The sequence below is a fragment of the Miscanthus floridulus genome, chromosome 3 (assembly GCF_019320115.1).
Source record: "Miscanthus floridulus cultivar M001 chromosome 3, ASM1932011v1, whole genome shotgun sequence".
Classification (NCBI taxonomy): domain Eukaryota; kingdom Viridiplantae; phylum Streptophyta; class Magnoliopsida; order Poales; family Poaceae; genus Miscanthus; species Miscanthus floridulus.
In genome coordinates, this window is record NC_089582.1 from 4766804 (window position 1) to 4781342 (window position 14539).

The 14539-nt window shown below is 43.2% G+C and overlaps 1 pseudogene; it reads left to right on the plus strand.

Annotated features, from left to right (window-relative positions):
- Positions 1-717: 717 nt before the first annotated feature.
- On the plus strand, positions 718-13926 carry LOC136543004 (uncharacterized; annotated as a pseudogene).
- Positions 13927-14539: the final 613 nt, after the last annotated feature.

Consider the following 14539-nt stretch of genomic DNA (forward strand, 5'->3'; position numbering starts at 1 on the left):
AAAAATTCTTTTTCTGGGAAAGAAGGAGAAGAAAAAATGAAAAAAAAACTTTGCCGAGTGCCCAGATCTAGGACACTCGGCAAAGGAAAAAAATCTTTTTTCTAGGAAAGAAGGAGAAGAAAAAAAATGAAAAAAAACTTTGCCGAGTGCCCAGATCTAGGACACTCGGCAAAGGAAAAAAAAATCTTTTTTAACCGGCCCCAGCGGACGCCCCTCCCCTCCCCCTTCTTCTTCCCCCGCCGTCGCCCCTCCCCTCCCTCCCCTCCTCCCTTTTTGGCCCGGCGCGCCCCTCCCCTCTCTCTCCGGCGCCCCACCCCTCCCCCTTCTTCTTCCCCCGACGGCGCCCCTCCCCTCCCCCTTCTTCTTCCCGTGGGCGCCCCTCCCCTCCCCATTCTTCTTCCCCCGACGGCGCCCCTCCCCTCTCCCTTCTTCTTCCCATGGGCGCCCCTCCCCTCCCTCCTCCCCTGCCTACTCCTCAGATCAGCCCGCCCGCGCCCTCTCTCCGGTGTCGCCGCGCCGATCCCCTCCCTCCGAGGGCCCTTCACGGCCACGCGCAAGGTAGCCCAGCCCCTCCCGTCTATGGCGTAGGGCGGCTCGGCCCCTCCCGGCGATGCAGAGCAGCAGCAGCAGTGGGTGGTGGTGCAGATCCGCTCTCCTCGCCTCCCTCCATGGCTCCACTGGCGGGTGGCATTGCAGATCCGGTGGGATGGAGCCACCATGGCACTGGATCCAGCGGAGAGGTATCCTCCGGCAGCGGATCCGGTGGGTTGGATCTCGGTGGCGGTGGATCCGGCGGCAGGCTCCACAGCGAGCAACGCGGCGACGGTAGGCTCCATGGCGGTGGCCCCTCCCCTCCCCTTCTTCTTCTCCCGGTCGGATCCGGCCCTCCCTCTCCCGGATCCAGCCGGTGGCGGCGGGCGGTGTGGTGTGGTGGTGGCGGTAGGGCGTGGTGGTGGTGGTGGTGGCGGCGGGGCACTGGTGTGGTGGTGGTGGTGGTGGTGGCCGGCGTCGGGGCGTGGTGGTGGTGGCCGTGGTGGTGGTGGTGGCGGTGGTGGCCGGTGGCTGTGGTGGTGGTGCCGCCGGCGACTTGTTTTTTTCCCCGAAAAATGTTTGCCGAGAGTTTTTTTTGGACTCGGCATAGTCTTTGCCGAGTGCCCGACAATTGACACTCGGCAAATAGCTCTTTGCCGTTAAAACCTATGCCGAGTGTCGTTTGCCGAGTGTAACACTCGGCAAACGTTTTGACGAGTGTTTTTGGGGCTTTGCCGAGTGCCCCTGGACACTCGGCAAAGCTCCTGTATCCGGTAGTGGTTCACGAGACCGTGAGTAGAGGCGTCTCCTTTGCATTGGGCAAGCGCGAGGAGAAGGCATCCTAGGGCCACTTGATGGAGAGGCTTGAGATGGCCGTCATGAGTTTGCGCTTGAGAGGGCCAAGGAGCTGCCCATCAGGCACGTCTCTCTGCTTGGCCGCAGGAAGCAGATCAAGTCTGTTTACGTTGAGGCTATGGACACTACTACAGAATGGACTTGTTGTCCCGGGCGGTAATGGCCTTTAGTCCCGGTTACCACGCCGGGACAACGATCCCGGGACTAAATGTGGAACCTTCAGTCCCGGGTCATCGAGCCAGGACTAAAGAGGGACCTTTAGTCCCAGGTTGGTGTTACCAACCGGGACTAAAGGCCCTCCAGCCGAGCAACCAACCGGGACTAAAGGTTCCTTTTCCTTTTCTTTTTTTTTGTTTAATTTGTTTTCAGTTCAGTTACACATATTTGTTTAATATATAATATGTTTTTATGTACGTATTCTACGCTGCTAATATAAATACACGCACGCATATAATTACATCTAATTCTCATCTCGAGCATTATTATATTTGAATAAAGTATGAAACTATATATATTATAGATATATGTGTATATATACAACACTTTATAATCTTATTCTCGAAAATAACGATATCAATAAATATTTAATTTACATCATTAGTTCCTTAGATCAAAGTAGAACTCGTCATTGGGATTTAGCACTTTTTCTAGAAGATATCCTGCTATTGACTCTTGAACTGCTTTCAGATGGTCTTTTTGCATGACCCTTCGTTTCAACCATTCAGTCTTGCATTTGAAATAAAAGGAAAAGTATTAATACATATATATATTCATTTAAAAATAAATAAAAAATTGATATATACGTACTCTGAGGACATCTTCAGGAGTTCTTCTTATGTATGCAGTGATAAATTCACAAACAGTAGCATCCACATAAGTTATTACCTAGTTCCTACCGCAAACACCACTGTACTGAGAAGAAGATTATTCTCATCATCTCACACGTAAATTGAAGTATGATATAGTAATTAAACACGTGGGGAAGTATATATAGTACAACTTACTGGTATTTCAACTACATTAAGTGGTGCCTTGCAATCCTTGCGGTGTTGCCGAATAAACTCTTTCCAAACCCTGTGCGACCAATAATGTACGATCGTTAATAAATTATGGCAAAGTCTATTCAATAATAGTTGTGCGCGAGAGATCGAAATTACCCCTGGATAATGTCTATCATATCTTGGTATAGTGCTCGCTCTTTTCTCAATGAGTCCAAGATTACTAACTGACTTGAGTTTAACTCAATGACAATGAGTATCCAGTGAAACCTGCATTGGTTTATACACACGTACATGCATATAAGTTGTATTGATATTACATAAAATGTGTAGACTACATTATTATTAACACTTACTCAAAGTTGTACGGAAAAAGTATTGTTGTCTTGTCGTGCTGCTTCACAAAGAACTTCATGATATTCGTCTGTGCTTCAGATACCCAGTGCTCCTTGACAATAATATCGGTTTTGAATATGATATAAGGATCAATGAAGCCAACACTGGTATTTGTATTCTTTGGAGCTCATGACATTTGGAACCTGTATATAAATATAAGTTACATGTGAGGATAATTATATACACGTACGCATGGAAGTGAGTTTATTAAATAAAAGTAAGAATCACTTACAAACAAAAGGAGCTAATGATTGATTTGTCCAGAGCGTCCAAGTGGAATAGTTGATGCAATTCTTCGAAACTAATATGTAAGATGTCATCTCCACGGAAGTAATGATGATCTCTAAATCTGACAAAGATCCACTGCTCACCCCTGCCACACGCCTGCATGTACCACTTGTTGAGCAAGTACATTTGCGTACCCAATTCATTCAGAGCCACAGGGTTGTACAGACTTTTGCTAAATTTATAAGTCTTCCAAGTATCAACTTCCTAGGTTCTAGATTGGAGCTTTGCCCGTCACTTGATCCAAGGTTAAACCAGTTTGTTCAAAAAAATCATTAAGGTCTTGAACCGACACTTCTCCTAGAGTTGTCTGGTCGATAGACTTCTATGTTGGAACCATATTTATTAGCAACAACAAGATTTTGCATTGGTTGCTTCTATTGTCCGAGCTGTGGGACATCCTTCCCTGATGCTCTTTTCCTTTTCTTATGTGCATCATGTGACTTCACGAGGGAGCGGTCATAGTCTCATAGTGGCAGGTGGCTTACGAACTTCAAGCATATTTTTCTTGTGAGCTTCGACCTTCTGCCTAAGCTGATCTCGTGGTATGTAAAAGTATGATTCTCCTTAAGCTTCGCTTGTCTCTGCTTTCGGATATCTATAAAAAAATCTTTCACTTTTTTGCCTTCTTCAGCTGCTATTTGCTCATCAGTCTTTTTAGGAAGTATTTCTTGAGAAATAACTCTTTTTTTTAGGGTCTTCTTTGCTGCCGGGACCTTAGACGTCTTTGTAGTGCAGTCGCTGTGGAGGGGGTGGGGGCGGTGTTGGAGACCGGCGTGGAGGCGATGAGGCCGGTGTTGGAGTCCGGCGTGGAGGCAGTTGGAGATCATTTTAGGAGGTGGTGGGGCCGGTGTAGGAGTTGGAGATCAGTTGTGGAGGCGATGGGGCCGGTGTAGGAGTTGGAGATCGCCGTGGGGATGAAGTCGTCTCGCCCCCCGCGACGCTGTGATGAGATGGGGAATGAATGATTGGGCTAGGCTGGGGGGAGACCCTGCTACAAAAACAAGTTGTGGGTTAATTATTTTTGAAGCCAATATAAAATTAATGGAAAAATAATATTTCATTCACTATCATTCGTACCTAGGGTGAGGTAGGGGAAGCGGTGGCGCCCCAGGAATGATGATGAAGCATTTGCGCCATTGAATAAATATCTTCTCTGCTTCTCCTAGTGTCTTCTCCCCATCACCAGCTTCAATGTCAAGAGAAACATTGCTGTAACCTTTGAGCACTCTATCGACCGAGACGCTAGCATATCCAGGTTGAATAACTGACTCATGGATTCTTGGTGTCTTCGTTCGGTCTATTGGAGATACAACCCCTATAGCCACCATGATTGATGCATTATTACCATATGGAATGTGCAGCTCACATGTTGTTAGAGGCTTGGTAATGTCATCAACAGGGAAGCGCAACCCAGCGTCACCTTGAATAACTGGCAGCTCCAGTGGAAGCACAACTGCTTTTCATCTGACCAACGGGGCTAATGGTGACTCCCAGGCGTTGATTGCGATTGCATTTGACTCATTGCTAGCTGCACTTGCCTCTTGATCTCCTCCTACATTCTTGCCTCAAGAGATTTTTCTCGTTCACGTGATTCAAGCAATGCTTGTCGTGACTCATTAACAAATTGCTCCAATACACGGATTCAGGTCTGCCTCCTCATCCTTCTTTCTCTGGCGGCTTCTGTAGGTATCCCTGTCTGCTGGGAATGCTTGTAGCCACGGAACCGCCCCATAGCCTCTTGTTCGACCACCGTGTTTCGGGATTCTCTAGGGCATATGTCAATTCATCCTTTTCTCTGTTGGGCTTGAAAACACCACTATCAGCTTCTTCCCTAGCACGAGCTAGTCTCTGTGTTGCTCTCTTAATTTTTTGGCCGAAAATTAGCTTGCCAGTGTCTGGGTCTAGGCTTCCCCCATGAGTGTAGAACCAATTCTTCGCGCGTTGAGGCCAGTTCTTCTCTATTGTTTCAGGTATGATTCCCTTGGCAGTAATCTCTGCTTCTAGGTTCTGCCACTTGGGAATAGCACTCCTATAACCACCTGATCCCATGCGATGATGGTATTGCTTCTGTCAGGCATTCTGCTGATTCCTCATCACATGTTCTTCACTCTCTTCAGATGTCTTGTATTGTACGAAGTCATCCCAATGGGACTCCAACTTGACAAACGCCTTAGCATTGAAATTCAGCGTTTCATTCTTCAAGATAAGCTTTTTATACAATGTCTTCTTCCAACTCTGGAACAATGTTGCTATCTTCTTCATTGTCCAATCCCTCACTAGCTCCTTCAAAGCATCATCTGCTTGTAATGTGAAATGCTGAGTGATATCTCTTCAAGCTAGGTTCTTGTCACGATCAGATACAAAACTAACATTAGGAGCGGATATCTTCTGCTTCCATTCACGAGCACTAACTGGGATCCTATCCCTTATAATGAACCCACATTGATTGACATATGTCTGAGCATGTGGTCCCAATGGTTTGCCGGTGTCGGTGTCGAATTCTGATATTATGAAACGGCCCTCTAATGGCTTTTTTGGCCCTCGGACTTTCCTACTCTTGCCGGTGATTGATGTAGATCCAGAGATCAGCTACATGAGTAGAAACACAATGATTAACAACAAATATACGTACGCATGCATCTATAAGAGATGATAGATAATCGAATATACCTCGCCAGTATTTTCTTGCGTGACAATTTGTTAATCTTCAACCACCGGCATATTCAGGATATCCTCATAATCAGCAAAGTATTGACTCGTGTCATCTACATCCACATTGGTGCCGGCGTTGATAATATTCGCCATTATGTCATCATTCAAGTTATCATCCGGAGCAGCCATTTGTATCTACAAGATAACACATAGATAGAATTACTATGGCACATAACATAAGTACATGTGATAACACATATAGAATTACTAAATCCAATTAAATATAATAACACATGGAAATAATTAAGTACATGTATATATACACATAGTAATAATTAAGTACATATATATGTATACATATAGAATCTCTAGATAGAATTAATTACTAAATCTAATTAAACCTAACATATATACATAGATAGAATTACTAAATCAAAATTAAATCTAACACATATAGAGAGAGAGATAGAATAATAATTACTAAATATATCAAAAACTATAATAAAAACTATCTAAATAAAGTACTAATTAAATTTTAATACATTTAAATCTAATTAACATATATCAAAAACTATATAAAAACTAAGAATAAACTACTAATTAAATTTTAATACATTGAAATCTAACATATATATCAAACACTACCTAAAAAAACTATCTAAAAAACTATCTAAAAAGTATCTAAAAAACTATCTAAAACAGGCTATGGATGGCCATGCATGGCGGCCGGGCGTGCTGGCCGGCCACGGGGCCGAGCAGAGCCGCGCGAGGACGACGTACGGCGGAGACTCGACGGCCGCCGGGCGGGGCTCGACGATGACGGCGGCGTGGGCGCGGCAGAGACGACGAGATCGAGGCCGGGCGGGGGTAGACGATGACGGCGGCGTGGGCACGGCAGAGACGACGAGATCGACGTTGTAGATCGAAAAGTAGAAGATGAACCGGTCGATATATATAGGCCGGGACCCTTTAGTCTCGGCTTGTAACACCAACCGGGACTAAAGGATCTTTAGTCCCGGTTGGTGTTACTAGCCGGGACTAAAGGTATTTTTGGGTGGGCAATTCCGCCGACCCTTTAGTCCCGGTTCCTGGCCTGGGCCGGGACTGAAGGCCTGAAATTTTTGCAGCCCGCCAAAGTGTTGTTTTTCATTAAGGATTGTAGATCTTGATGAGCTGCTCAAATGAGACACTAAATGACCTCAGATGAAAAATCTCTGAATACCAAGTTTGATCATCTCAGCAAGATCTACAATTGTTACATATCTCATTTTTCCATTTGAGAAAGTTTTATCAAACACTAGTCACAAATTCTTGAATCTCATATAGACTTTCTAAAAGTATGTCACACACTTGTGAAATTTGAACTATATTTTGTTCAAACTTTCTCAAATGAAAAAATGGCCTATATGAGGATTGTATATCTTGATGAGCTGAACAAACTTGGTATTCAAAACTTTTCAATTGGAGACAATCTAGGGTTCCGAAAACTAGTTTGTAGGCGTCGAAATTTAAAAATCACAAATTTGAACTGTCCAAACTATCTCAAATGGAAAGTTGACCAAAACAACAATTGTAGATCTTGATGATTTTAACAAACTTGGTACTCAAACCTTTTCAATTTGAAGTCATTTAGAGTTCAGAATACTAGAGTCAAAGTGTTGTTTTTTCATTTGACCAAATTTGACTTGGTCAAACTTGCTCAAATGAGACACTAAATGACCTCAGATGAAAAATCTCTGAATACCAAGTTTGATCATCTCAGCAAGATCTACAATTGTTACATAGCTAATTTTTCCATTTGAGAAAATTTTATCAAACACTAGTCACAAATTCTTGATTCTCATAGACTTTCTAAAAGTATGTCACACACTTGTGAAATTTGAACTACATTTTATTCAAACTTTCTCAAATGAAAAAATGGCCTATATAAGGATTGTATATCTTGATGAGCTGAACAAACTTGGTATTCAAAACTTTTCAATTGGAGACAATCTAGGGTTCCGAAAACTAGTTTGTAGGCGTCGAAATTTAAAAATCACAAATTTGAACTGTCCAAACTATCTCAAATGGAAAGTTGACCAAAACAACAATTGTAGATCTTGATGATTTTAACAAACTTGGTACTCAAAACTTTTCAATTTGAAGTCATTTAGAGTTAATAATACTAGAGTCAAAGTGTTGTTTTTTCATTTGACCAAATTTGACTTGGTCAAACTTGCTCAAATGAGACACTAAATGACCTCAGATGAAAAATCTCTGAATACCAAGTTTGATCATCTCAGCAAGATCTACAATTGTTACATAGCTAATTTTTCCATTTGAGAAAATTTTATCAAACACTAGTCACAAATTCTTGATTCTCATAGACTTTCTAAAAGTATGTCACACACTTGTGAAATTTGAACTACATTTTGTTCAAACTTTCTCAAATGAAAAATGGCCTATATAAGGATTGTATATCTTGATGAGCTGAACAAACTTGGTATTCAAAACTTTTCAATTGGAGACAATTTAGGGTTCCGAAAACTAGTTTGTAGGCGTCAAAATTTAAAAATCACAAATTTGAACCGTCCAAACTATCTCAAATGGAAAGTTGACCAAAACAACAATTGTAGATCTTGATGATTTTAACAAACTGGAAGCATTCCTCTTAAAGCAACTAGAAGCTTCACGGTGGCTAGACGTACATATGGAGGTAGAATTCCTCTTAAAGCAACTGAAAGCAATTGTGTCATAAGCACGTGGCAGTCGTGGGACTTTAAGTTTAGGAATTTCTTCTCTGGCACATTTATTATACCCTTTATATTGGAGGATAATCCCGATGGGACCTTGATGCTGCTTAGACATTTGAACATGCTGTCCCTCTCTTCATTGCTAAGCGTGTAGCTAGCAGGACTTAAGTAATGACGTCCATCATCTGTCTTCTCTAGATGAAGGTTGTCTCATTCTTTCATGCCCTGCAAGTCCTGGCGTGCTTCAAGTGAATCCTTTGGCTTCCCATACACACCCATGAATCCTAACAGGTTCACACAAAGATTCTTTGTCAGGTGCATCACGTCGATTGCGTTGCGGACCTCTAGGACTTGCCAATAGGGTAGCTCCCAAAAGATGGACTTCTTCTTCCACATGGGTGTGTGTCCCTTAGCATCTTTGGGAACAGATTCACTGCCTTGTCCCTTTCCAAATACTACTTTCACATCCTTGACCATTGCGAGTACATCTTCTCTGGTTCGGTTATGAGGCTTCTTCCGGTGGTCTAGCTTACCTTTAAAATGATTACCTTTCTTTCTTACTTGGTGATTCAAAGGAAGGAATCAACGATGGCCAAGGTACACAACCTTTCGACATCTTTTCAAATATATACTATCAAGGTCATCAAAACAATGTGTACATGCATTATATCCTTTGTTTGTCTGACCTGAAAGATTACTTAAAGCAGGCCAATCATTGATTGTTACGAACAACATTGCTCGTAGGTCAAAGTGTTCTTGTTTGTACTCATCCCAGACACGTACACCTGGTTTGTTCCATAAAACTAAAAGTTCTTCAACTAATGGCTTCAAATAGACATCAATATCGTTGCCAGGTTGCCTCGGACCTTGGATGAGGATCGGCATCATAATGAACTTCCGCTTCATGCATAACCATGGAGGAAGGTTGTAGATACATAGAGTAACTGGCCAAGTGCTATGACTAGTGCTCTGCTCCCCAAAAGGATTCATACCATCTGTACTTAAGGCGAACCTTAAGTTTCTAGCCTCATTTGCAAACTCTAGAAATTCCCTGTCTATCGCTCTCCACTGGGACCCATCAGCTGGGTGTCTCAGCATGTTGTCTACCTTACGGTCTTCTTTATGCCACCGCAACAACTTTGCATGGTCTTTATTTCTAAACAAACGTTTTAAGCGTGGTATTATAGGAGCATACCACATAACCTTGGCAGGAATTTTCTTTCTAGGACGTTGTTCACCCTCGACGTCACCAGGATCATCGTGCCTGATCTTATACCGCGCTGCTTTACATACTGGGCATTCATCCAAATTCTCGTATTCATTGCCATGGTAGAGGATGCAGTCATTAGGATATGCATGTATCTTCTGGATTTTTAATCCCAAAGGGCAGACAACCTTTTTTGCTTCGTACGTAGTGGTGGGCAATTCATTTGGCTTCGGAAGCATCTTCTTTATGAGGTTCAATAAATTCCTAAATGCCTTGTCGGATACACCATTCTTTGCCTTCCACTATAGCAATTCCAGTGTTGTACCCAGCTTTTTTTGCCCCTCTTCGGACGTTGGGTATAGCAACTTCCTATGATCCTCAAGCATGCGCTCGAACTTAACTTTCTCTTTTTCACTTTCGCATTCTTGTTGTGCATCACGAATGGCATCGCCAAGAGCATCACTGAGATCATCTTCTGCCGCTACCTCTTCTTCATATCTCCACATTGTAGTATCATCAAAGGCACCATACTGAGCAATAATGTCATCAATGTCTAAATCTTCTCCTTCACCTTCTTCCATCATGACCCCGCTTTCTCCATGCTTAGTCCAACATATATAGTTTGACATAAAACCTGACTTAAGCAAATGTGAATGAAGACTCATTGAGCTTGAATATTCCTTTAAATTCTTACATATGGCACATGGACAGCACATGAAACCATCCTGCTTATTTGCCTCGGCCACACCTAAGAAATAGTACACGCCCTCAATAAAGTCTTGGGGGCGGCGATCGGCATTGCACATCCAATGGCGTGACATAATCTGCATTACACGACAAATTATGAAAACCTTGAACATAATTAAGTATTTTATTACACAACATAGATGACACACACACGGTTGATTAATTAACTAAGCCTGGCTACAACGTAAGCAATCCCAGCTATCACTAAACAAACTAAAACTACAATGCACTTCAGTAACATAATTATTTCGTGATCGTACGCAACTAAAACAGATAAATCATTCTTCTGTTGAATATCAATAAGCTTCTCCTGCTGGCTCACTGCCTTATCATCAGCAGCCGCTACCTCAAGCGCACCCAAATTCTGCACGTATGTAGCATAATCTTCCTCCCAGTACCAACCATCGCATCCATTGCCCTCCCACTGAAATTAAAGCCAAAAAATATTTAGTCAAAAATATTCAAGAAAAGCAGGTCAATTAGCCATAATAATAAAATGCGTAAGAAACTCACATCGCGATCCGAGCACTTGTAGAAAACACGACCCTTGTTGGGTCCCTGTCTCTTGACCCGGTACTCCATCACAATCTTCTGCTTATACTTGCCGCAGATAATAAGAGGGAGTTCTGGCCTCAGTCGTTTCTCAACCGAACGAGAGGCCGAGGATCCGGTACCAGTTGTCATCTACTTTCTATACTTATTTTTGTAAGCTAGTGTAAATTTCACATTTTCTAAAATGATATATTTAAACAAAACTAGTACGGATTTCACATGTTTCAATAAATAACCATCCGTACTAGTTGACCTTGCTTACGCGATCATCTCGGTGAGCATTTCTCCACCGGACGGCACCATACTTGGCCAAGGAAGAGCTCTGATTCTACGAGGAAGGCAATACGGTCTTCCACGACCGTTGCCGCTCTCCCTCATAGAATCAAAGCTCCTCCTTGACGTCCGTTACCGCTCGGCAGAGAACATGCTCGCCGAGCTGAACACGGTCCGCAAGTTCAACTAGTACGGATTTTCTACAATTTTCTAACAATTTTCTAAGTTTTTCATTTCATAGAAAAATTAATTCTAAAAAATAAAAGGCATGATTTCTAAGTATTTCATTTCATGGAAAAAAATAATTCTATGTGACCTGCTCGATATCGGTGAGCTCGCGGGCGTTCAGGTTGTCGAGGATAGTAACATTTGTAGATGACATTTGTAGGTCTGAAGTTATCAAATATCCATCAAATTAGAGCTCAAAAACATGTTTCAATAAATAACCATCCGTACTAGTTGACCTTGCTTACGTGATCATCTCGGCCAGCATTTCTCCACCGGATGGCACCGTACTTGGCCAAGGAAGAGCTCCGATTCTACGAGAAAGGGAACACGGTCTTTCACAACCGTTGCCGCTCTCCCTCGTAGAATCAAAGCTCCTCCTTGACGTCCATTACCGCTCGGCAGAGAACATGTTGGCCAAGCTGAACACGGTCCGCAAGTTCAACTAGTACGGATTTTCTACAATTTTCTAACTATTTTCTAAATTTTTCATTTCATGGAAAATTTAATTCTAAGATCACGTAAGCCGCTAAGGACGAGGATGGCGCGTGCTCCAGCGAGGACGAGCGAGGCGTGATTTTGATGAACTAATTTAACTTTTGTTTATCCAAACATATATGCAAATCATCATGTGATTTTGAGCTAAAAATGACATATAAAATCATAATAAAGTCCAACATATAAAGTTACACATGCATCTACATCGCAAAATGAGACAAGCTACTGATAAAACATAAGAGGATTAAGTTTGTTACCTCCAAAATCGAAGAGCAACCCCAATGGAGGGGGAGAGAGCAAGAACAACAGCAAGCTGAAGAACAGAGGCAGTGAGTTTGAATGGAATGGTTTGGGCTCGGGGAGGAAGAAATGAGCTGGATTATAGGCCGGGATAATTAGTCCCGGTTAGGGGGCCAAACCGGGACTAAAGATTAATCTTTATTCCCGGGGCATCACCCAAACCGGGACTAAAAGATTTAGTCCCGGCTGGTATTACCAACCGGGACTAAAGGTAAACCTTTAGTCCCGGTTGGTAATACCAGCCGGGACTAAAGATCCCTGCCCCGCGAACGACCGTTGGGCAGGGACCTTTAGTCCCAGTTGGTATTACCAACCGGGACTAAAGGGTCCTTTCGTCCCGAGGACAAAAAATATCGAGGCTAATGCTAAATTGGGACATCGTTCTAAAGTCTGTTCTCTAGTAGTGGGAACTGCTCCACAAGCACAAGCAGCAGCAGGGGGTGCCTGCAGGACAGCAACTGGAGGTTGCACACGGGGCAAAGCGCAAGCGATGGGTTCTTTGTAGTGCTAAGAACATGTCCATCACATCTTCTTTTGCTGCCTTGAGCACGGATGATGTTCGAAGATTTGTATGGTATGCAGATTGTGCCGGCAGGTTTGTGAGGGATGTGGAGTCTTGGTGTTCACTTCATCACTACACCTTTTGCAATCCTATTGTCAGGCACCTTCTTGAAGGGAAAACTCTCCGGTATTATTTGAAGCAAGGAAACCTGTTACGACATTTCTACATCTGGCCCACGTATTCTGATGAGCGTGGTGTGGAGGCTGTGCTGAGATAGCGTTATGAGGTTAGCACGTATTTCAGTCTGGTGTTGTTCCTACGACTATCAAAAAGCACGGACATAGTTGGGGTTGCTATATATCAAAGGCTTACAATTATTGACATCTAAATTCAAACTTGCGGCTCAATGTGCAATGGGAGAACTCACCATGCTATCTAATTTACAAGACTACAAGACATTGCCCATTCGTATGGGCCACCATGGGTGGGCTTTCAAGAGCGGCATATCGAGCTCACACAACTTTGTCACCCTGACCCGGCATGTTGCAGAGGAAGTAGGCTCGGACTTTGTGCTAACAACAACATGTCATCAGAGTTATCAGACATATTCCCACAGCAAGTTATTCTTTGGGGCTTTCAGTGCTAACTATGTACCAGCACTGGAGCCCAGCAGATCGTCGTGCAGCTGCTCATTTGATGTGGTGGGGAGAAGCAAGAACAGAAGAGGTGGTGGGGGCAAGCCACCGCTGGTGTTGACAGCTATCTTCGCCCCTCATGATGCGATTGCGACGGGAGACAGTTATGCACTCGGAATCATCGGAGACGTCAAAGAGTATAGAGATGCTAGCATACAGCATATATGTGGCCGAGGCACTAAAATCAGATGCAGTCAATTGTTTCTTCCGTCAGCCTGAGCTCACAGAGTACAACATATATTGGCGCTCCAGACATGGTGGTGCAGGTTTTGGGGTGAAAAAGGCAAGCATGGAAATAACAGGTGCGCCTAAAACCAGGAGGAGGTACAATACACGTACGAGGAAGCATAAGGCGACGTCGCAGGAGGTAGCTAGTCAGTGTGGTGTCCAGGATTATTTGGTTGGATCATTTGTAGCAATATATGGTAGTACTCCATTATTTGTAACATGCACATGCCTACAGCTTGAGAACTAAAACTACCTTTTGCTGCTGCCAACTGTATGAAAATTTCCCTTGTACACGACTTGCCATCAGATACAAGATAATACTAGTGCTTATATTTGATTGCAAATAAAAAAATTGTCGCTTAATTACTTTGTGCTGTATGCTAGATACTACAGAGCACTAGTTATTTACTCCATCGAATACTACCGAATTCTCCCCCCCCCCCCCCCCCACCCCAACCCCACACACACAAAAAAACTACCGAATTCTGTCTCTAGAACTGGTTTTAGGACGGTTTTTTAACCACATTTTAGGATGCCTTTTGATCCACCAGGAGCTAGAAAAAAATGGGTTACCTTTAAATATTGTTTTTGTAGCCGTGTAAGCTTAAGTACAACCTGCAACACATACGTCTTGTTTGGTGCGACTTTGGCTCCGGCAGCGGAGCCGCACCAAACGCTGCTGCCCTCATCGGCGCATAATAGTTGGTTCTACATGCGTGTGGCTGCAGCAATTTATGGAGAATAAAGGTAAGGACTAAGGACTACTCCCTCCTCAATCCCAAAATAAGTATGGTTTTTTTTGTTCCGTGCAGTAAGTTTGACTTGATTGGTAAAAAACACGTGTAAGATTTTTATCTCTA